The sequence below is a fragment of the Podarcis vaucheri genome (genome assembly GCF_965113315.1).
Source record: "Podarcis vaucheri genome assembly, chromosome: 2".
In the NCBI taxonomy this organism is placed as follows: Eukaryota; Metazoa; Chordata; class Lepidosauria; order Squamata; family Lacertidae; genus Podarcis; species Podarcis vaucheri.
Window position 1 is genome coordinate 74,566,351 of NC_138760.1, and position 20,598 is coordinate 74,586,948.

The following is a 20,598-nucleotide window of genomic DNA, read 5'->3' on the forward strand; positions in this document are numbered from 1 at the left end:
GCTCGCGCGCGACGCAGCCCCGCAACCCTATTGGAGGACGCCGCTCGGCTCCTTCACGCGACCTTCGACTAATGAAAACTGGAGGCCTGGAACTCCTGGACCCTGATTGGCCGAGAAGTGACAGCCTGGAGGAGGCGCGAGTGAGATAAATTCCGAGCCCGCCGATGGTTCTTCCTCCGCACCGCTCTCCGGCAGGATGAGTGTTGTTGCTCTAGCAGGGGTAGGCAACCTAAGGCCCGGGGGACGGATGCAGCCCAATCGCCTTCTCAATCCGGCCTGCGGACGGTCTGGGAATCTGCGTGTTTTTACATGAGTAGAATGTGTCCTTTTATTTAAAATGCATCTCTGGGTTATTTGTGAGGCATAGGAATTCATTCATCCCCTCCCAAATATAGTCCGGCCCCCCACAAGGTCTGAGGGACAGTGCTCCGGCCCCCTGCTAAAAAAGTTTGCTGACCCCTGCATGGTATGCAGGAGCTTGAACTACGCACCCGTTCCGCGATTTAGGGAGCAGATTAGAGTATGTTTATCCTACCTACGTCTAGGTAAAAAATGGTGCAATACCTTGGTATTTATTTCCTTGCATTTCCTAGATATAAGGAAAATAGGTATTTGTACAACATGAATGTGCAGTCGGAATGGGCCTAAGGTTCTGGCTCCTATTCCTTTGCAATCCTAGAAACCTAAAAAAAATAACAAAACCCCCGCTGGTTTTTGCTTACTGACAAGTGATTTATGGATGATCAACACGGTGTTTTCCCGTCCAGCAGATGCACACCCATAAGCTGTTCTTTAGCATTATTGATTATATTGCACATAATCGTTGAATAAATCTGGTATTCTATGAAACACTTGGTGCTTTGAAGCTGTAATCCTATGATACTTTCCTGGGAGTAAATCCCATTGGATTTAGTAGGATTTCTTTCTGAGTAGACATACATGGGACGCGGGTGGTGCTGTGGGTTAAACCACAGAGCCTAGGGCTTGCCAGTCAGAAGGTCGGCCGTGACTGGGTGAGCTCCCGTTGCTCAGTCCCTGCTCCTGCCAACCTGACTCGGCCCCAGATACACTGACCAGATATCTGGAAGCTGTGGCTGGATGGTTACGTGGGAGCCGGTTGAAGTTAAATCCTTCGAAGACAGAGGTCCTCTGGCTGGGACGGAGCAATATGGGATTGAGGGGGCAACTCCCGTCTCTTGCGGGGGTGCAATTAGTGCCAGCATCATCCGTGAAGAGTTTGGGTGTAATCTTCGATACCTCCCTCTCAATGGAGGCGCAGATTACAGCTATAACAAAGGCGGCATTTTTTCATCTCCGCCAAGCTAAGCAGTTGGCTCCTTATCTCTCTCGCCCTGACCTAGCCACTGTGATCCATGCGACGGTCACCTCCAGACTGGAGTATTGTAACTCGCTCTACGTGGGGCTGCCCTTGAGACTGACCCAGAAACTCCAGCGGGTGCAGAATGCCGCGGCGAGACTCCTTACGGGGTCTTCGCTGCGAGATCACATTCATCCGGTGCTGTACCAGCTGCACTGGCTCCTGGTGGAGTACAGGATCAGGTTTAAGGTGCTGGTTTTAACCTTTAAAGCCCTATACGGCCTAGGACCCTCGTACCTACGGGACCGCCTCTCCTGGTATGTCCCACAGAGAAATTTACGGTCTGCAAATAAAAACACCCTAAAGATCCCAGGCCTCAGAGAGGTTAGGCTGGCCTCAACTAGAGCCAGGGCTTTCTCGGCCGCGGCTCCAATCTGGTGGAACGCTCTGTCACAAGAGACTAGGGCCCTGCAGGACCTGACATCCTTCCGCAGGGCCTGCAAGACAGAGCTGTTCCACCAGGCCTTTTGTCAGGGCGCAGCCTGACCCCCTCCTCTGGCAATCTGCACAAAATTTTGCTTGATGGTTGCCATTAATTTGATTTTAATTTGATTTAATTAATTTTAATGAATGTTTTAGAATGTTGAATTATTTTGATTGTTGTTAGCCGCCCTGAGCCCAGCTTCGGCTGGGGAGGGCGGGATATAAATAAAATTTATTATTATTATTATTATTAGCAGTTCGAAAGCATGAAGTGCAAGTAGATAAATAGGTACTGCTCCAGCGGAAAGGTAAGCGGCGTTTCTGTGCTTCTCTGGTTCACCAGAAGCGACTTAGTCATGCTGGCCACATGACCCAGAAGCTGTATGCCGGATCCTCGGCCAATAAAGCAAGATGAGTGTCGCAACCCCAGAGTCGTCCGTGACAACCTAATGGTCAGGGGTCCCTTTACCTTTGCCTTTAGACATACATGAGATTGCATTATAAACTGGGATGATCCTAGTCTTGTTATTACACATACAGCCCAAATCTAACCATGCTACTCAAAAGATTCATTAATTTTAGTGGAATGTACAGCCAAACAGGGTTTTAGTTGTACCATGAATTATTATTTTTTGGTATGGTTTTATTTTATTGATTTTACAAATAATCCAGGCTGAGGCAGATAAATTCCAAAACCATATAGATTGGTATGGGAGAAGCTCTGAAGTAAATGTTCTGATATCATCTAATAAAATAGAAATGACAATTTGTGAAGAATTTAGAGATAAAAGAAGGATTCAGTAACTATATCTCATGTATGGTTTTTGTGGGTATGTAGATGTAGTTTATTCTGCATTTGTGGGTTTTTTGTTGGGGGTGTTTACATGGCCTCCCATGGAAATGACTTGATGGTAGTGAAAATATCTGTTTTCGTGCTTGCCGATCAGAAGGTCGGCGGTTCAAATCCCCACAATGGGGTGAGCTTCCATTGTTCAGTCCCTGCTCTTGCCAACCTAGCAGTTTGAAAGCATATCAAAGTGCAAGTAGATAAATAGGTATCACTCTGGCAGGAAGATAAACAACGTTTCCATGCATTGCTCTGGTTCGCCAGAAGCGGCTTAGTCATGCTGGCCACATGACCCGGAAGCTGTCTGTGGACAAACCCTGGCTCCCTCTGCCTATAGAGCAAGATGAGCACCGCAACCCCAGTACCCTTACCTGTGCTGCTGGGATTTCCCTGCACTATGCCTAGTCTATCACTTGCAGTTGCTGTTTACTTCTGTGTGAGTTAAGAGTCCATAGTCTCTGGCTGTACTACACTTCTCATCCAGTTGGGCAGTAAGTCCTGCAGCAGGGGATGCTGGGAGTTGTGGTCCACCAGTGTCTGCTGGAGGCTACTCCAAGAGTGCTGCAGGAGACCCTTTGTGGTGCAAAAGTGTATTCCGTTTCTGACCTCACAAAAGAAATAAACAAGACATAGGGTGCTTCTATGCAGATGCTCTTTTCAGGAGGGATTCACATACTAGTAAATTCAGAATGTGCAATTAAAGTTTATTTGCAGGTCTTCCAAAAAAGTATTATCTTTCCCTATTGCAGGTTTGTTGTGCAATAAGGAAAGTGAGGGCAAAATGCTGTGGAATGTGTGAGAAAACACTTGCTTTGATGTCACATCTAGTCTCTCCACAAACAAATCTGAGCAAATGCTCATTAAACTGCGACATTGTCTAATTGCTCAGCAATCATACCAGGATGAATGCTCAATAAACAGGGTGTCTGGCAGTGCCCAGAGCGGAAAAAGGGCCTTTTCCAAAAATTGGACATTGTAAGCAGCCTGAATTAGTAACAATGGATAGATGCCTGTTGCAAATAAATTTATGCAAGCTTGGTCATTCCAAAGTTTATAGCCTTATTTACTAAATAGAAGTAAAAACGGGCATGCTTAATTAGATCACTTTGTAGGCCCTAGAGTCTAATGCATCAGGAAATTTTCTAGTCCAAACTGAAAATTCCTTTAAATTGTATGGAGTAATTCAGAGGTTTCCAGAAAACCCATATTACTGGAAAGAACTTGTTTTGTTTCTTTGCAAAGCTCTTTCTTCCTGCTACTCTTTAAAAAGCTTCCTGCATATAATACTCTCTCCAAAAAAACAGAGCACGGGTTTCTTTTGCAACCTCTCGCCACTCTGAATGTCTCCACAGAGATGGGAGAATTAATATTACAGTTTTCCACACACATACCCTCCCTTCTCACACTCTAGTCTCTGTCATAAGGGTTCTAAGTTAATGCCATAATGATCTCACAGAGGTGTGCATTAGGGTCAGAAGTCAGCACCATAAAATGAGAGCATTGATTATCGTGATGCAATCAGACTCGCACTTTGATTATCATGCTGGGGAAATGTTCTGATATCTTTTAAATCAGCAATTGTCAAATCTCCTACATTAACCTGGATCTCTATGGGTACATAAATGGTCTATGGCTACTAGGAGCTATATATAGATAACTACGTAGTTACAGAAATGTACAGTTATTTAGAACCCTGTCTGAGGTGTTTTCTGAAATGGATATTGCTTTGTGTGATTTGCAACATGTTCATATGCAAAATTAGGCTGACCAAAGCATGCTGATTTCAGTTGGTTGAGGTACACCTGAAGTACCCAGCATACCTTTAAAGGCTTTCCACGGAGAACAGCAGCATAGGCAAGTGAGGATCCTGCTTACAGAAGCAGACCCAGAAAGGAGGTACCAGGTGGCCTTGAGAAAGGATGTATTAGGTGGCCTTCTCTCTCCACTGCCCTGCCCAAGGAGGTTTTGAAATGTGTGTTAAATTGGGGAAGGGAGAAAGGTCACTTTGCCAAGGACAATTCAATTTGCATGCATTCTGATCTCTGCAGGTAGTAGGGCTGGGTGATATCTGGTTTTCAAGATCCAGTTTTATATCACCAACTAAACATCACATTATACCAATATATCACAATATCTGAAATCAGAATGGAGCTTTGTAGAGGCTGGCTTCACGGTTTTCCCCACATTGTGAGTTTTGCATAATACACACCCACACCCACCCACACACCATGATTTGTGATATATTGCCAGGTCAAAAAATTATGAAACTGATATCACAGTATGGACTTCAAACCAGTTTGGGACGATATATCAATATATCAGATCCTCCAAGTGTCCTTATTTTCCAGGGACATCCCTGATTTAGAGTAGCCACCCCTGTTTCTTATTTGATCCTGGAATGTCCCACTTTTCCTTAGGATGTCCCTGTTTTCATTGGATAAATGTTGGAGCTGTCTGCAGGGAAGGTCTTTAATGTTTAGTGTTTTATTATGTTTTTATATATGGTGGAAGCTGCCCAGAGTGGCTGAGGCAACCCAGTAAAATGTGTGGTTGTATAAATAGTAAAATTATCATTATGTAATGGGACATCCCTATTTTCATCAGAGAAATGATGGAAGGTATGATATATCACCCATCCCTTGCAGGTACCATACTTATCAGTGTCAGCTACGGGAGGCAGTGGAAGACAGGAGTGCATGGTATGGTCTGGTCCATGGGGTCATGAAGAGTCAGACATGACTAAATGACTAAACAACAACAAAAATGCCAGTTTTATCATCCCATTGTTCTGACTGACTATTAGGTGGCTTGTTGAAGGCTTGGGCACTTCTGGTTGGCATGTGCCATGTGCACACAAGCAGACTGGGTAAGTGATTTAACTGATGCACAGGCAGCTAGATCTAAATTTATAAGGCCTCTCTCTTAGCAATTCCCCTCGGACAGAGCTGAGTGCTCACATTATTTTTGGTTCCAGTTAGTGAGCAGAAGATGGCGCTTTGGGCTTTTCCTTGAAAGCTGGAGTGAAAAGGGCGAAAGGGTACTGATTGCTAAGAGTTCAGTAATCCAATTTCTCCAGACTGGCTTCATAATGAGAGCTCATAATTCATTCTGTCACTCTACTATGTAATAGATGCACCTTTTAAGTGACACCCAGGGCTGGCTTTTAAAGCAGGAGGCTAATTAAATACGCCGCGCATGCAGCTGATAACATCTGAGAGAGCTGCAGATTAACTTAGCTGACATTAAGTGGGGAGACATTGGGAAAGCAGGAGTTAGTTCATCACATCATTGCACAACGGCACGATTTTAGACTAATAATCTCTGCTCTCCCCTGGAACAACCTGCTAGGGAGAGAATGACCGAGAAACAATAAAAAGATGAAGGGTAATGTGTCCATTACATGAATAAATTGCTAAGATGCAACAATTATTGGGCTATGAGCGTTTATTTGTAAGGTTATGGACCCCAAGCCCACAGTTTATGCTAAGAGAAATTCAGCCAGAATAATTTTTGATGGGGCAGAGAGCATTGTGCAGAAGTGGACCAATGTTGCATACTTATGAACAAATTTTGAACTCCTAAGAGGAACGGAAAAATCATTGCCCATCCATAACAGCTAGTAATGCACATTTGTACTGTATCTGAATTTTGTGTGTTAGTTGTATTCATTTTAATGGGTTTTTTACACAAACCTCTTGTGTTTCAAAATTCCATTTCTGTCTAAAGATAACTAGATTACGTTTAACCTTTGATTACTTGGACAGGCTTGCCAGTCTGAAACCAACGCTGGCTCTCCTTTTAGGGTTTCTCTGGGCAGTATCTTTCTCAACCAATTAATTGGAAATGCTGAACCCAGCCAGGAGCGGGTGGGTAAGGAACTGGAAATGAGATGTACCAAACAGCTCTTCTTAAGCTGTACTGTAGGTCTTTCTAGGACTTATTCCCACTGTATAGGATTGCATCTTTAATCTGTTTTGCCAATTGGTAAATTGCTTTTTGCTATGGAGTCTCTTATTTTCTTGGCTTCTTATCTGTCTGTACTTCAGCCTGTCTCTATTTGCCTGCTCTTCTCTATTTTCTTGGTACTCTTTTGTTGGTCAGAGTAATCCTATTTAACACTTCATCCATTCTCTCTCTTGATCTTTCCCCACCTACTCACATTAGCACCCCTCTCTCCTTGCAAGTGTTTGAACAGTATCTGGAAATGTGTATTTTCTCCCCAAACCTGAGATCTCCACCTGTTCTCCTAGCCTTGCCTTCCCCATCGCTTTCCTAATAGTCTTATCTTTCTCAGATCAAGAACCTGTGGGCAGGGTTCTTTTTAACCTAATTATTGTGCAGTGATGGGTGGTGACTGAGGATGATGATTACTATTCTAAAATAGGGCACTACTCAACTGATGTTTAAGGTAAAGGACCCCTGGACGGTTAAGTCCAGCCAAATACGACTATGGAGTGTGGTGCTCATCTCGCTTTTCAGTCTGAGGGAGACAGCATTGTCCACAGACAGCTTTCCAGGTCATGTCGCCAGCATGACTAAACCGCTTCTGGTGCAAAGGGACATCGTGACGAGTGCCAGAGCACATGGAAATGCCATTTACCTTCCCGCCGCAGCAGTACCTGCTCACCCTGTCGCACAGATTTGAACTGCCAACCTCCTAATTGGCAAGCCCAAGAGTGGTTCAGACAACAGTGCCACCCACATCCCAACCAGTATAGAACAGACCCACAATAATGTATATATAGGTCACTCAGCACAGCTCCCACTGCTGTCTTCTCAGCATAAAGACTTGTAGATAAGACCATAGGGATGTGGCAGATCCTGTTTAAGTTGTATCCTAAGTGATTCCATTCTACCTTGGGTGCATTAAGTCTTCTGATAAACTACTACTGTACTAGCAACTGAAGTAGCAAGACTCCAGGCTCACATCTCTTACCTGCCTAAGTTTATAGTTCTAAGATGTGAGAGTATGTCACATTTTGGTCTGATCAAGCTGCAAAACTTAACCTTTTTTATTTTATATTATTAACAGATGACTAAATTTGAGGCCCTCTTTGAGATGGAGGCCCCAGGCCAAATGGCCCTCCTGGACCCATCACTAACAGATCCTGTGTAGACATGCCCTAAATGAGCAGGTGTTGCTGTAGATAGCAGCTGTAACAACTGTGGTGTCTCACAGTATACTAGTGAGGTCTGAATGATGGTCCACAATTTATCCTCAAGCACAGTAAGAGCGAGTCATTTTTAATCAGCTGCTTAGCAGAGAGAGAGGTGCCACACAGGACTACAGAAAATGGGGAAATAGATTACCAGGATTAAAACCCACAGCCAGTGTGTGTGGAAATGTCATCTAATGGGCACTGTGGGTTCCCTTCTTCAGTAATGAGAGAGAAAGAGCTTACAAGGCATTGAGATCTTGCAGATGCTTAGAGATTGATGAGAACTCTTAACGCAGAGTTCCTGAGACTTTCTTCATTTCCATGGTTGTAGAAAAAGGTTTGTTAAAATTAGATTCAGAATTCAAACTTGGAACATGATAGTTGTTGAGAGCGGACTTCCCTCATACATTTTTATCTCTCTTTAAATTGTGGTTGGAATTGATACCAGAATCAGCGGATTTACCTTTAATTAGAAAACTTTGAAGACTGTTTGGAACTTGGGTTTTATTTATGCAGAGAAACAGAAGGATATGATCCTTTAACAGCTGTTCACATGAGCTCCTGAGTTCACTCCTAGTTACCGCAATGATAGAATTGAAGATGGAGAATATTCAAAATACAAGATAAAAATGATTTTAACTTACAGAATATGTCTGTAATGAGCACAAAATCTCCAGCATGATAAATGAGATGTGAAAGATGTCTTGGGGTCTACAATTCACAATTTTATCCCCTGGGATAATATGGGATGTATTTCCATAAGACATAGAAAGGCAGCACATACATTAAATATGAAAAACACATGTTCTTTACAATGCACAATTGACCTATGGAACTAGGTTCCTTGGGGAGGAAGGATGGGATATAAATTCAATAAATAAAAATAAAAGTCAACTGCCCCAACAGATTCCTGAAAATACATAAATGTATAACAAGTAGAGCAAGGAGGAATTATTGAAGATGGTTTTTTTAAAGTGTTTTAAAACTACTTTGGAGCAAAGTGCTGGTGTGTTAGACACTTGGAACATTCCCTGCAGGCAGATATATCCTTAATTGGGTCCAGGTCCAGATTAATTACTATGCTAAGCACGCTGCAGAATGGTATTAAGCTCCTGTAGTAAAGCTGGGGTAGCTATGCTCCCCACCCCCACCCCCCGTTCTAATTTACCAAAGACGCCTGAGGTGTCAGAATTAGGAGAGAAATAAAAAGCAGCATAATACCATTCTATCAGTATGCAGATGAACAGGGACAGGGTCCAAAACTAACCACCAGAACATTTCCTCCCGCCCTTTGGTAATGTTTTATATTGGTAATGTTTTTCACTTCATAGTACTGTAGCACATTAGTATGTGCTGTCTGATCTTCTCCCCTTCAATTTAGTTCAATTTCCTTTTTTTTCCTAACTGAATGTAGGCACTCTGTACCAATTATTATTGCTACTTATCATTCCCTAACAAAATGCCCATAATTTTAGAAGCTATGTGGTATGTGAGGGATGGTCCCTTATATGGACACTCTGGAATGTGCAAGAGGACTCTGCACTCTGTACATGAAGAAATGCCACCACTTCCAGGGCACAGGTGGGCAGCCTGTGGCCAGGGACTGACTTTTGAAAATGTATTTCCCCCTCTTTCCATGTGGTTTCATAATAATTGTAAGTGGCAAACCCTTATTTGAGAAAAATAAACTGATGTGGATTTATTTATGTTACTTTTTTTCCTACTGATGTGGCTTGGAGAGTGGGTGGTACTGTGGTCTAAAGCACTGAGCCTCTTGGGCTTACCGATCAGAAGATCAGGGGTTTGAATCCCCGCGACAGAGTGAGCTCCCATTGCTTTGTCCCAGCTCCTGCCAACCTAGCAGTTCAAAAAGCATACCAGTGCAAGTAGATAAATAGGTACCGCTGTGGCAGGAAGGTAAACAGCGTTTCCATGTGCTCTGGCACTCATTATGGTCCTGCAAATGCCAGCAGCGGTATAGTCATGCTGGCAATATGACCTGGAAAGCTGCCTGTGGACAAATGCTGGCTCCCTCAGCTTGAAGTGAGATTAGCGCCTCACATAGTAATAATAATAATAATAATAATAATAATAATAATAATAATAATAATAATTCATTTATATCCCACCCAGATGGCTGGGTTTCCCCAGCCCCCAGTTGCTTTTGACTGGAGTTAACCATTCAGGAGTCCTTTACCCTTTTTCCTTACTTGGCATGTCTTCGGGATATAATATTTCAAGCCAATTACCACTGCCTTTAACTTTTAGTTCTCTATGTTACATCATTACTGCTTTGCAAAAGTTTGTAAATTATATGAATATTTTGTATTCATTATTATTGGGAGGGGGCTCAAACAAAATGGAAACCATAAATTCAATTATGCTTTTTTTAATGAAAAGGTAAGTTACAAAGAGTAGAAAAAATGAAGAGTAACAGTATCAAAAAGAATGTTATTATTGTTTTATTTATTAAATCTATAGAAACTTATTATGGCATAGGCTTCTGCGGGCTAAAGGCCATTTCATCAGCTACAACTTAGATGAGAGCCAGTATGGTACAGAGGGTAGTGTATTGGACTTAGGGTTTAGAAGACCCAGGTTCAAATCTCCGTTCGGCCATGAAGCTCACTGGGTGAACTGGAGCCATTCACTGCCTCTCTCAGCCTAACTCTACTTACAGGGTTGTGGTGAGAATAAAATGTACCGTATTTTTCGCTCTATAACACGCACCAGACCATAACACGCACGTAGTTTTTAGAGGAGGAAAACAAGGGGGGGAAAATATTCTAAACAAAATAGTGGATATATTATTTTTGTGGTTCATGCTGTGGCCACAGACATGTGATCTGACAGTGAGTTTGGAGTAGCCCAATGCAAAAATCCTGAGGATCCATGTGGATCCATGCTTTGTAACCACAGAGGAGGGAAGGAAGGGGAACCATGGATCCTCTGCTCACGACTGCAGCAGATCCCCCCTGCCACCCGCAGGCATTCGCTCCATAACACGCACAGACATTTCCCCTTACTTTCTAGGAGGAAAAAAGTGAGTGTTATGGTGCAAAAAATACAGGTACATCACATTGAACTCCTTTCAGAAAAGCAGGATATAAATGTCAAAGTAAATAAAATGATAATAAATAGTTAAATGTGACACAAGACTCTATGTTGCTTTTGCTGCAGGAGACTAATGCAGCTGTCTACTCCCCTGGAAAAGAATAGAAAGGCAAGAGTGGAGAACATCTGCTGAATAAGCTTGAGAAGTAAGTGCAGACAAGAAGCGCCGTGATGTGCCTCAGCTTCTGAGGTAAGTTGAGCCCTGTAGAGGGGGCTAAAGCTGCAGCAACTGCGGGTCCTTCACACACTGGTTGCTATAGCAGGCAATTATGTACCACAGTTCCAACTCCAGTCTCCAATTGTCTCTCTCTTCCACCTCTCTGCTCATCATTTCCCCTCTTTACCCCTAGCTAGATATCTTATAAATCAGCTGCTTTGTGTTGCAAAAACCAGGCAGGCCGTTTCATTGGCTGTTGCCAGGAAGATGTCTCATGTGACTGAGGTACACACACATATCCACATGGTCCTTGGTGGTGGTGATGATTAGCTCTCAATCTGAAGCATCTACTATCTGGAGAGCCTGTTAACATGAGTAATAGAACACAGAGTTTGACTTTCCAATTATTTGATGCAGTGCTATCTGTGCTCCAGCCCTTAGGGGACAATCAATGACAGAATACACTTAAGGGAAAGGAGCGAGCAGCACTGATTGAAAACAGACCCTTCCTCATTACAGAAATGGCAGTAGCAAACCATTCATTGCAAGAGTTTATTTATTCCTGTCATCTTTTGCTGGCAAAAGGTGCTAGGCTGTTAGCCCTCGAGACAATTCTTCCATCTGCAAACCTAGAGCTCTGTGCAGCAGAAGCCATATCTCACGGCTGCGTTTCAAAAAACAAGGATTATTTCTGTGACTGATAACGAAACCTCGTCTCCAAGGCTTTTTCAGACTGTGACCTCTGTTGAGATTGAGGGCTGGTGGCTAGGTTGTATGGTGAACTAGGAACGCCTGAGAGCTAAGGCATTATGAAATTATCTTTCTGCATGGAAGGTACTAAGTGGAAATGCAATAGGAACCAGTTACTCTCAGCAGGTGCTAAATGTAAACTAGTGATAAAAACAGAAGAAGAGCCGGCTGGATCAGGCCAGTGGCCCATCTAGGCTAGCATCCTGTTCCCACAGTGGCCAACCAGAACCTGCAAGCACATGAGCACGCTCATCTCCTGTGGTTTCCAGCAACTGCTATTCAGAAGCTTTACTGCCTGAGAGCCAGTGTGGTGTAGTGGTTAAGAGCGGTAGTCACGTAATCTGGGTAACCGGGTTCGCGTCTCCGCTCCTCCACATGCAGCTGCTGGGTGACCTTGGGCCAGTCACACTTCTGTGAAGTCTCTCAGCCCCACTCACCTCACAGAGTGTTTGTTGTGGGGGAGGAAGGGAAAGGAGAATGTGAGCCGCTTTGAGACTCCTTAAAGGGAGTGAAAGGCGGGATATCAAATCCAAACTCCTCTTCTTCTTCTTCAACTGTGAAGGGACTGCATAGGTGCTACTGGGATCTCGTGCCAATTTCTGTATCCTAGGCTGGATAAAGAAGCGTTTCAGGTAGGGAAGAAATGGGACTCCGCAGCGTCATCTAGTGGCACAGTGTTATATCGCATATATAACGCATATAAATTGCTTTTTCTTTACCAATCTAGCTGAGTCCCCAATACAGTGGTACCTCGGGTTACATACGCTTCAGGTTACATACGCTTCAGGTTACATGCGCTTCAGGTTACAGACTCCGCTAACCCAGAAATAGTACTTCAGGTTAAGAACTTTGCTTCAGGATAAGAACAGAAATTGGGCTCCGGCAGCGCGGCGGCAGCAGGAGGCCCCATTAGCTAAAGTGGTGCTTCAGGTTAAGAACAGTTTCAGGTTAAGAACAGACCTCCGGAACGAATTAAGTACTTAACCTGAGGTACCACTGTACCTCAAGCCTCTGTTGATGTTTAAAACCTGTTTTTAAACCTGTCTTCTCTTTTCTCCCTCCCCTCCCCTGACTTCATGCTATTCCAGGATTGCAATGTGGCACAACAGATCTTCCAAAGAGGGCTGATAGTGATGACAGCATTACATTTTTATGTATACAGTGGTACCTTGGGTTACAAACACTTCAGGTTACAGACTCCGCTAACCCAGAAATAGTACCTCGGGTTAAGAACTTTGCTTCAGGATGAGAACAGAAATTGCGCTCCGGCGGCATTAGCTAAAGTGGTGCTTCAGGTTAAGAACAGTTTCAGGTTAAGAACGGACCTCTGGAACGAATTAAGTACTTAACCTGAGGTACCACTATACAATGGTGCTTCAGGTTACAGACTATGCTAACCCAGAAATAGTACCTCAGGTTAAGATATTTGAGAACAGAAATCGCGCGGCGGCAGTGGGAGGCCCCATTAGCTAAAGTGGTACCTCAGGTTAAGAACAGTTTCAGGTTAAGAACAGACCTCCAGAACAAATTAAGTTCTTAACCTGAGGTACCACTGTATCTCCTTATGCGAACAAAGGAGTTTCCAGATCATCGCTATTTTTGAGTGGAATTCAGTCACATACCAGCAAAGGATCAGACTTCTGAGATATGGAAAATGTGGGATAACACTTGCTTTGATGCAACATTGTCTAACCTCTCCACAAACCAATCAGAATGAATGTTCATTAAATAGCCAATGTTGTCTTATTTCATTGCAAACAAATCAGGATGAACATTCAACCTTAATAAACAGGTTGTCTGGAAACATTGTATATTTATATCAATCTGCAAGCCATGGAGATTTTCCCACTTCTTGTCGTCTATGAAAAGTCACTTGCCTTATGAGTGAGTTGGGGGTCTCAATCCACACAGAGTGCACTGGGCCCAGAATATCCTGTTGGCACCCCTGAATGACAGGGTTTTGAGAATGCTCACTGAAATGAGATTGTTTTCCGGCCCCAGGGAAATTTATATGATTTATAGTTTGTCCCTTGTTTCAGAACTAATCATCATGCTTTTCCTGAATTAATGTATGTTCTACTCATGATTCTGGGGTAACCTAATATTATGCTAAATTTATTCATTTATATCCTGTCTTTGCTCCTTGGAAATATATATATATTCTCAGCCAGTCTTTTCTCTAGGCACTGATAAGACACAAAGTTTCTGCAAGATTGTGGCATCACTTGTCTTCAAACTATGCCACAGAATGTGTCAGTAAACCCTTACACACACTGCCACGCATTGGTAATTCTAATGTGGTGTACAAAAAATAAGAAAATGTGGGGAACTATGAAGTGTCTCCACTGAGTTGTGAAGTAGCTAAGAATGCAGAAGATCAGAAAAAGGCTCCAATTCCAGAAAAATACTTCTTTATAATTTAAAATATTTGAAGGCCCTGTCCCTGTACCTGCCATAGGGGTGTGCACCAACCATAAAATCTGGCTTGGATCACAGTTCAGTGTTTCATAAAACAGTCCATTCTGGATGGAACAATTTCAGTGGCTGCTGGATTTGTATCAGGAGTTCAAGTCTGTTTCATTTCACCTCATGGGAAATAAAAAAAAAACACTTTTTCTCTTTTGGCAGAAGTAGATGGCATTTGCATGCATAGTAGCTCATCACAGTGGCTAAAGCCTAATTACAGGCAAAGAGGTCCAGAGTCTTTAAAATGTGACCTCATCCCCCCCCCCCAAAAGAACCAAATATAACTGTTTTAAATTTGGGGGCAAAAATGGATGACATATGTATTCTGAGGGCAGGTTTAGGTTTAGGGTGGGAATCATCACTCATTATATTTAGTGGCTGAAAATTGCATATATTATAGATACACTCCTGTTGGGCATGGGGAACCTGCCAAATTGCAGACATATAGGTATAGTGACTTTGTGCTGGGCACCTTTAAAATGGATTTTGGAGTAGAAAGAACTAAGGGATTCACTTTCTGAATATAAAAATTCCCTTTGATTGCAAGCTTGACCTGTCAGTCATTATAGAGCACTCCTCCTGTGCCTTTTCGCTGTTTGCTCTCCCTTCCTCCATCACCCCACCCAGATATTATGGTATCTTTAGAGACATTACTTTTGCTTTCAGCAGACACTTGTCTGCTGTGTTTTTTGATGTCTGGATCGCTGAAGTCCCACAAAGCACTTCCGGGCTCCTTGCTTCAACTTCTACCATATTGTAAAGATCCTGCTTCACCTCTGACAAGTTCAAAATGCCTTCACAAAGTATCCCATTTTGATTTGGGATTTGAAATTCATCTGAATCTGCTCTCACACACAGGCAGGAAAGCAGGGCTTCTGAGGCAGGTCTCAGGCTGTGGGCACAGGCAGTCATCATGAATCCTTGTCCCAAAGCATCTAGGGCTTTAAAGTTCAATTGCAGCACTTTAAGTTGGGCCCAGAAATGCACAGGCTGGTCTTTACATGCCCTAATAGAAACCACCTCCTGATCAAATTTGTTAAGTACTCTTTTAAAGCAGTCAGTCGGTTAAACCACAGGAGTGCTCTAGACAATGGTTGCAGAAGACACCATTGCTAAACCACTTACATGGCAATCATTCTATCGATTTTAATGGAAATATATGCCACTCAGTGGCTCAGCTATAACCCAAAAGCTACATTAACCTGACTAAATACTCTTAGGGTGCAATACCAGTTTGAAATGCTTGTTTAATATGCAATAGAAATGCAATTTCACCGAGGTCTGATTATTCTGCCCCTCTGCCCTGATCAGCTTGCTGCATGAGTGCCTCTCTCTTTCTTCCTTAAAAAAAACACCCCACACCTCATTTTTCTGCATTTCTCTCATACCTTTTCAGCACTTAATTCCAGGCATCTAGTGATCTGTCTCTGACTTCACCATTACAACATGGTGACTTCATAGTTGGGTTCAACGTGTCAAGAATGCTATTAATCTTTCCCCGCTTGGGTTCATATAACTCTCAGGTGAGATGAGTGATACAGTTAATAAATTGGGATGGAATAGCTGCAGTTGTCTCTAGGGCACTCTGATTCATGCAATGTAAAGACAGACACCTCGTCTTCAGCTCCTTCTTTTATAAATGCCCCAGGAATCCATTAGCAAAATGCACAATATCTAAAGCCAGCCAAAAAGCAGTCTTTGTTGCCATCACCAGTGCATGCAGCGAACTCCAAATCTAAAAACAAATTGAATCAGAGCTCTGAGATTCCACATGTGCTCAAATCCTGTCTCATCCCCAAAGGAGCCTTTGTAGGAGGAAAAGTTTGGTAAACATTACTTTTGGAACAGAGTTGAGTTGTATTGATTAGATGTGAAGTGTCTCCAAAATACAGTGGTACCTCGGGTTAAGAACTTAATTCATTCCAGAGGTCCGTTTTTAAGCTGAAACGGTTCTTAACCTGAGGCGTGCTTTCACTAGTGGGGCCTCCTGCTGCCGCTGCGCCGCTGGCGCACAATTTCTGTTCTTATCCTGGGGCAAAGTTCTTAACCTGGAGCAACCACTTCCTGGTAAGCAGAGTTTGTAGCCCAAAGCATCTGTAACCCAAGGTACCACTGTACAGTCATATCTCGGGTTGCGAACGTGATCCGTGCAGGAGGCACATTTGCAACCCGCAGCATTCGCAGCCTGAAGTGCCACGTCTGCACACAGGCGTGATGCGATTCGGCGCTTCTGCACATGCGTGTGACGTCATTTTGTGCTTCTCCGCATGTGCGAGCGCCAAAAAGCCAGAAGTAACCCATTCCTGTACTTCCAGGTTCGGCGCGGTCCGCAACCCGAAAACGCGAAACCCGCGGCGTTCGTAACCCAAGGTATGACAGTACCTCCCTTTTGTTATGCACCTAAATAAAGGCACCAGATGCTAATTAAGGCCAGAGGGTGGCAGCTATGTCGATATCCATCTGCTTGGTGCTTACCCAAAATAAACCCCAAAAGTGGAGTTAACAGATGGTGTGGTGAAGCAACAGCTGAACTTTGCTGCCCTATACAAGCAGGCCAGCCTCTGCTTTCAGTGCTCAGTGCCAGCTAGTGGCTTTGGGACTTATCATACACCTCAAATGCCAAAGACCACGGATGTGATTGCACACTGCATGAACAAAACTACAGTTGCAGGCTTGATGGTGGCTTTTAGGGATCAGCATTGTAATTTTAGATTCCCCACCCCCCAAAAAATAATAATGTAGGGTTTTGTTGATATATGTATATAACATATTTCCTTATGTTAACTGTGTGGTTCTAAAGGAAATGATTGTCAAACAATGAAATGCTTAGCACATTCTTCTTTCTTTTAAGTGTTAAATAAGGGTCAAAGTACAGTGAGTGAGGTTAAATGCAAATTGCATCAGCTGGGGGGGTTGATTGTTAAAGTAATTGGATCAGGGCAGGCATGGCGTGGTAGTTAACCTTTTGTTTCCCCTGCTGCAGTCCTAAGGAAAAGTCCTCTTCTGACATCTGAGGTTGTTTTGGTGCCTCTTTCCCCCACCCCCACCCCACACCTCAAAAGCAAATACTAGCTTCAGAAGAGGGAGGATCTCACAGGTCCACACAATGGTTTCATTCGTTATCGGATCCCATCCATTATTAGTCCCCAACTGCACTGATGCAAATTGCATTTTTCTAAAAACCACACAGAGGCATTTCACCTCAATCATCCTTTCGCCCTGACTCATCACTACCAGGGAGCTTTTGAATACATGGCAAGTTTATGCAATTCTGACCAGTCATTGAACCCCTTTCTGGGAGTGGACTTGTTGTACAGCACTTAACCCCTGGTCCAGCAACTAATAAAAGAATGATCAGAAAAGAATGAGTGGAAAAGTAAATAAAAAGCACCACGACGAAAGAAATCAAACACCGGCACAAAGAGAAACCACTCCCTTTTCCATTTGCACTTGCCATTGTTACGAAAGGCATTTGACTTCCAGCCCATCTATAGAAGCATCGGGGGATGAGAAGAGTGTGTGGTATGTATATGCCACACAACAGATATCTAGACAAAAATCAGGTAGCATAAGAACACTAGCTCCTAGCCCTTGTGATCATTAAGAGCCATTTGTAAATGCATGTGTAGCATGTGGTGGAAGATTTGCAGACTTGGAAAGGTCTGTTTTGTTGAGTCCAATGGCCAAGAACTTCTACTAACCCAAGTGCTGCTGTGGGACCTGAAAGGTCTGCTGCCCACAATCCCTTGCACATTATACAGTGTCCTGAGGCTCACCCCTTCCGTCTCATACAAACAGATGGATCAGGCCAGCCGCCCTTCTGGTTTGGCATCCTATTCTCACAGTGCCACCCCAATACCTATGAGAAGCCTAGAAATGAAACCTAAATGCAGCAGCCGAAGTGTGCTGCCTCTGACCAGTGAGGCAAAGCATATCCATCGGGGATGGTAGCCTTATCCTCCATGAATCTGCTTGACTTGCTTAGGACAAAAGCTGGGTCTGCCCTTGAGGAAGGGCTACAGATAGTTCTTGGTCCTTCTCCATTGGCTGCTGCTTCCTCGGCTCTCCACTAACCAATCCCATTCTCCATTTCTTTGCTTCCTCCCTTTTCCTCTCACCATGCCCAGAACAGCTCCCATCCTTGTCAAAAGTTGTTGCACAGCTATAATAAAATATTATCTAGGCTCAGCTCTGCATTTGACTGGGGGCAGTGCAGTGGGTTGGAAGTCATGTGACCTGCTCAGAGCACATAAGCTGGTGAACAGGGGCTCCAAATTCATGAATGTCATGAATTTAAAAAACAGCAATCTTTCCAAGATCTGAGCAAGCTTATTTGGAAACGAGCTCCTTGGAAATCAGCGGAGCTTCCCATCAAGTAAATGGGCCAAGGATTGGGGTGTAATACACAGCCTTTCTCCTCTGTTGCCTGGCCCAGGTTCCTTTCCTTTAGATAGGTCTCCTTGTGCCAGAAGAGCACTTCATGGGTCAGACTGTTAGTAGCAGCATTCCTGGATGGAGGAAAGAGGGAGGGTGGTGAGAAACGTCCACTTCACTAAACTGAAAGGACGTGTGCTTACCCTGCAGGGAAGTAGAGCCCATAGGTTTGCTCTGCCACCCGTCAGCTGCATTATCTAAGCATGGCCTACTTTGATGGTGTCTGCCATAGCAGATTTCCTGTGAATGGTGTTCCACATTAGCAGCACACCTTGCCTCCCAATGTTCACTACACTCATTAGGCAATGCAAAGTGACACTGTACCCCGACAAGTCTCCTCTGTCTTCTTGCATTTTTCAGAGAGGCTTCTCTCCCCTTGTTTTATAGAGCTTCATGCTTCCATCAGATCAGAAAATGGGGCAACTGCTTCAGTCCTGAGCTTGTTATCGCCCTTGCTAAAATGTGGACATCTTTCCTGCCTACATCTTTGGACTGAGCACTTAGGAATTGTCATTAAAACCTCTTCACAGCAGTTGCCTACATTTTAAACGAAGAGTGATTATTACTAGAGCTACAGGTTTTGTCAATTAATCAGTTCATTTAATTGTTCTTGAGCGGTCAGAAAACTACCTGGGCAGAGTATTTTTTTCAAAAGGAAGGAAGTTTACTGCAAGCACTGGCAGTTAAATATATATATATGGCAGGCATCTTCTTTGAAGAGGCATCCCTTCTCTCGGATAAAGAAGGGGCTATCTCTTCTGAAATTGTGTAATAATGGTGGTTTATCCAGACAACTCTGTTTTAGTTCCCCAATTGTATTCTTCTTGTCCTTTGTATGATACTCGCAGTGCTCTTCAGAACTCGGAGAATACTCTCAAATTTGAGGGAATGGAAGTTATGTCTGCAATCCCATACTCACTGACAGGAAGTTCCATTGAAAATGAATGGGCTAACTTCTGGGTAGACACATACAGAATTGCACCATGAATCTTATTTCTGTTTTTTCTTAAGTCCAATGCATTCTTGGTTGGGCCCAAGGTTATAGTCCTCTAATCTACGAAACAGTGAAATGTGAGCATTGGCTCCATTTTATTAATAAGCTATATGAAAAGATAGAGGGGTAACCCCTCATCTTAGCTTTTCAGCCATACCGTGTGGTCGCCATTCTGTCAGAAGAAGTAAACCCTCTATGATTAATTTAAATATACAGTGGTACCTTGGGTTAAGAACTTAATTTGTTCTGGAGGTCTGTTCTTAACCTGAAACTGTTCTTAACCTGAGGTACCACTTTAGCCAATGGGGCCTCCCGCTGCCGCTGTGCCACCACCACACGATTTCTGTTCTCATCCTGAAGCAAAGTTCTTAACCCAAAGTACTATTTCTGGGTTAGCGGAGTCTGTAACCTGAAGCGTCTGTAACCTGAAGTGTCTGTAACCCGAGGTACCACTGTATATGCAAATTTAAAACTGCCTATTGTCTAACATTAGGGCTCACTTGTCACTGTACCAAGGAGGTGGAGAATGGTTTGGCCCTTTCAGCCTTGGCCAAGTGACCAGACATCATGAGGTTCCCAGAAAACTCTGGATGGATAACAACCCTAATGATGAGATGAGATGAGATGAGATGCTTTCAAGCTAAACTAATTGGGCGTATTGGAATTCCTATTTTTATTGGCCACATTGACTCAGATAAAAGATAAGATGGTACCATGTACATTCTCATCATGGAGCAGTAAATCAGCCAATAAGGTTTATATGCTGTCAGTACATTAGCTGCAAATGTAAAACTTATTTCCTGGATGTTGCTTCGTAAGATGCACTATTAGACAATCTGAAGAAAATTAAGTCATAAGTGTTACAGGCTTACAGCA

The 20,598-nt window shown here is 43.4% G+C and overlaps 1 long non-coding RNA gene across 3 annotated transcripts in view; it reads left to right on the forward strand.

Moving 5' to 3' along the window:
* Positions 1 to 74: 74 nt before the first annotated feature.
* Positions 75 to 20,598, forward strand: part of LOC309527178 — a 29,201-nt gene continuing 8,677 nt past the window's right edge. The window contains exons 1-4 of one of the 3 annotated variants that reach the window (XR_014217125.1): positions 75 to 220; positions 5,294 to 5,514; positions 6,413 to 6,514; positions 10,988 to 11,111. This is a non-coding gene — a long non-coding RNA (uncharacterized lncRNA). Of the gene's footprint in view, positions 221 to 5,293; positions 5,515 to 6,412; positions 6,515 to 10,987; positions 11,112 to 15,690; positions 15,818 to 20,598 lie in introns of all 3 variants that reach the window. The other 2 variants (XR_014217126.1, XR_014217127.1) reach the window with 2 other exon arrangements.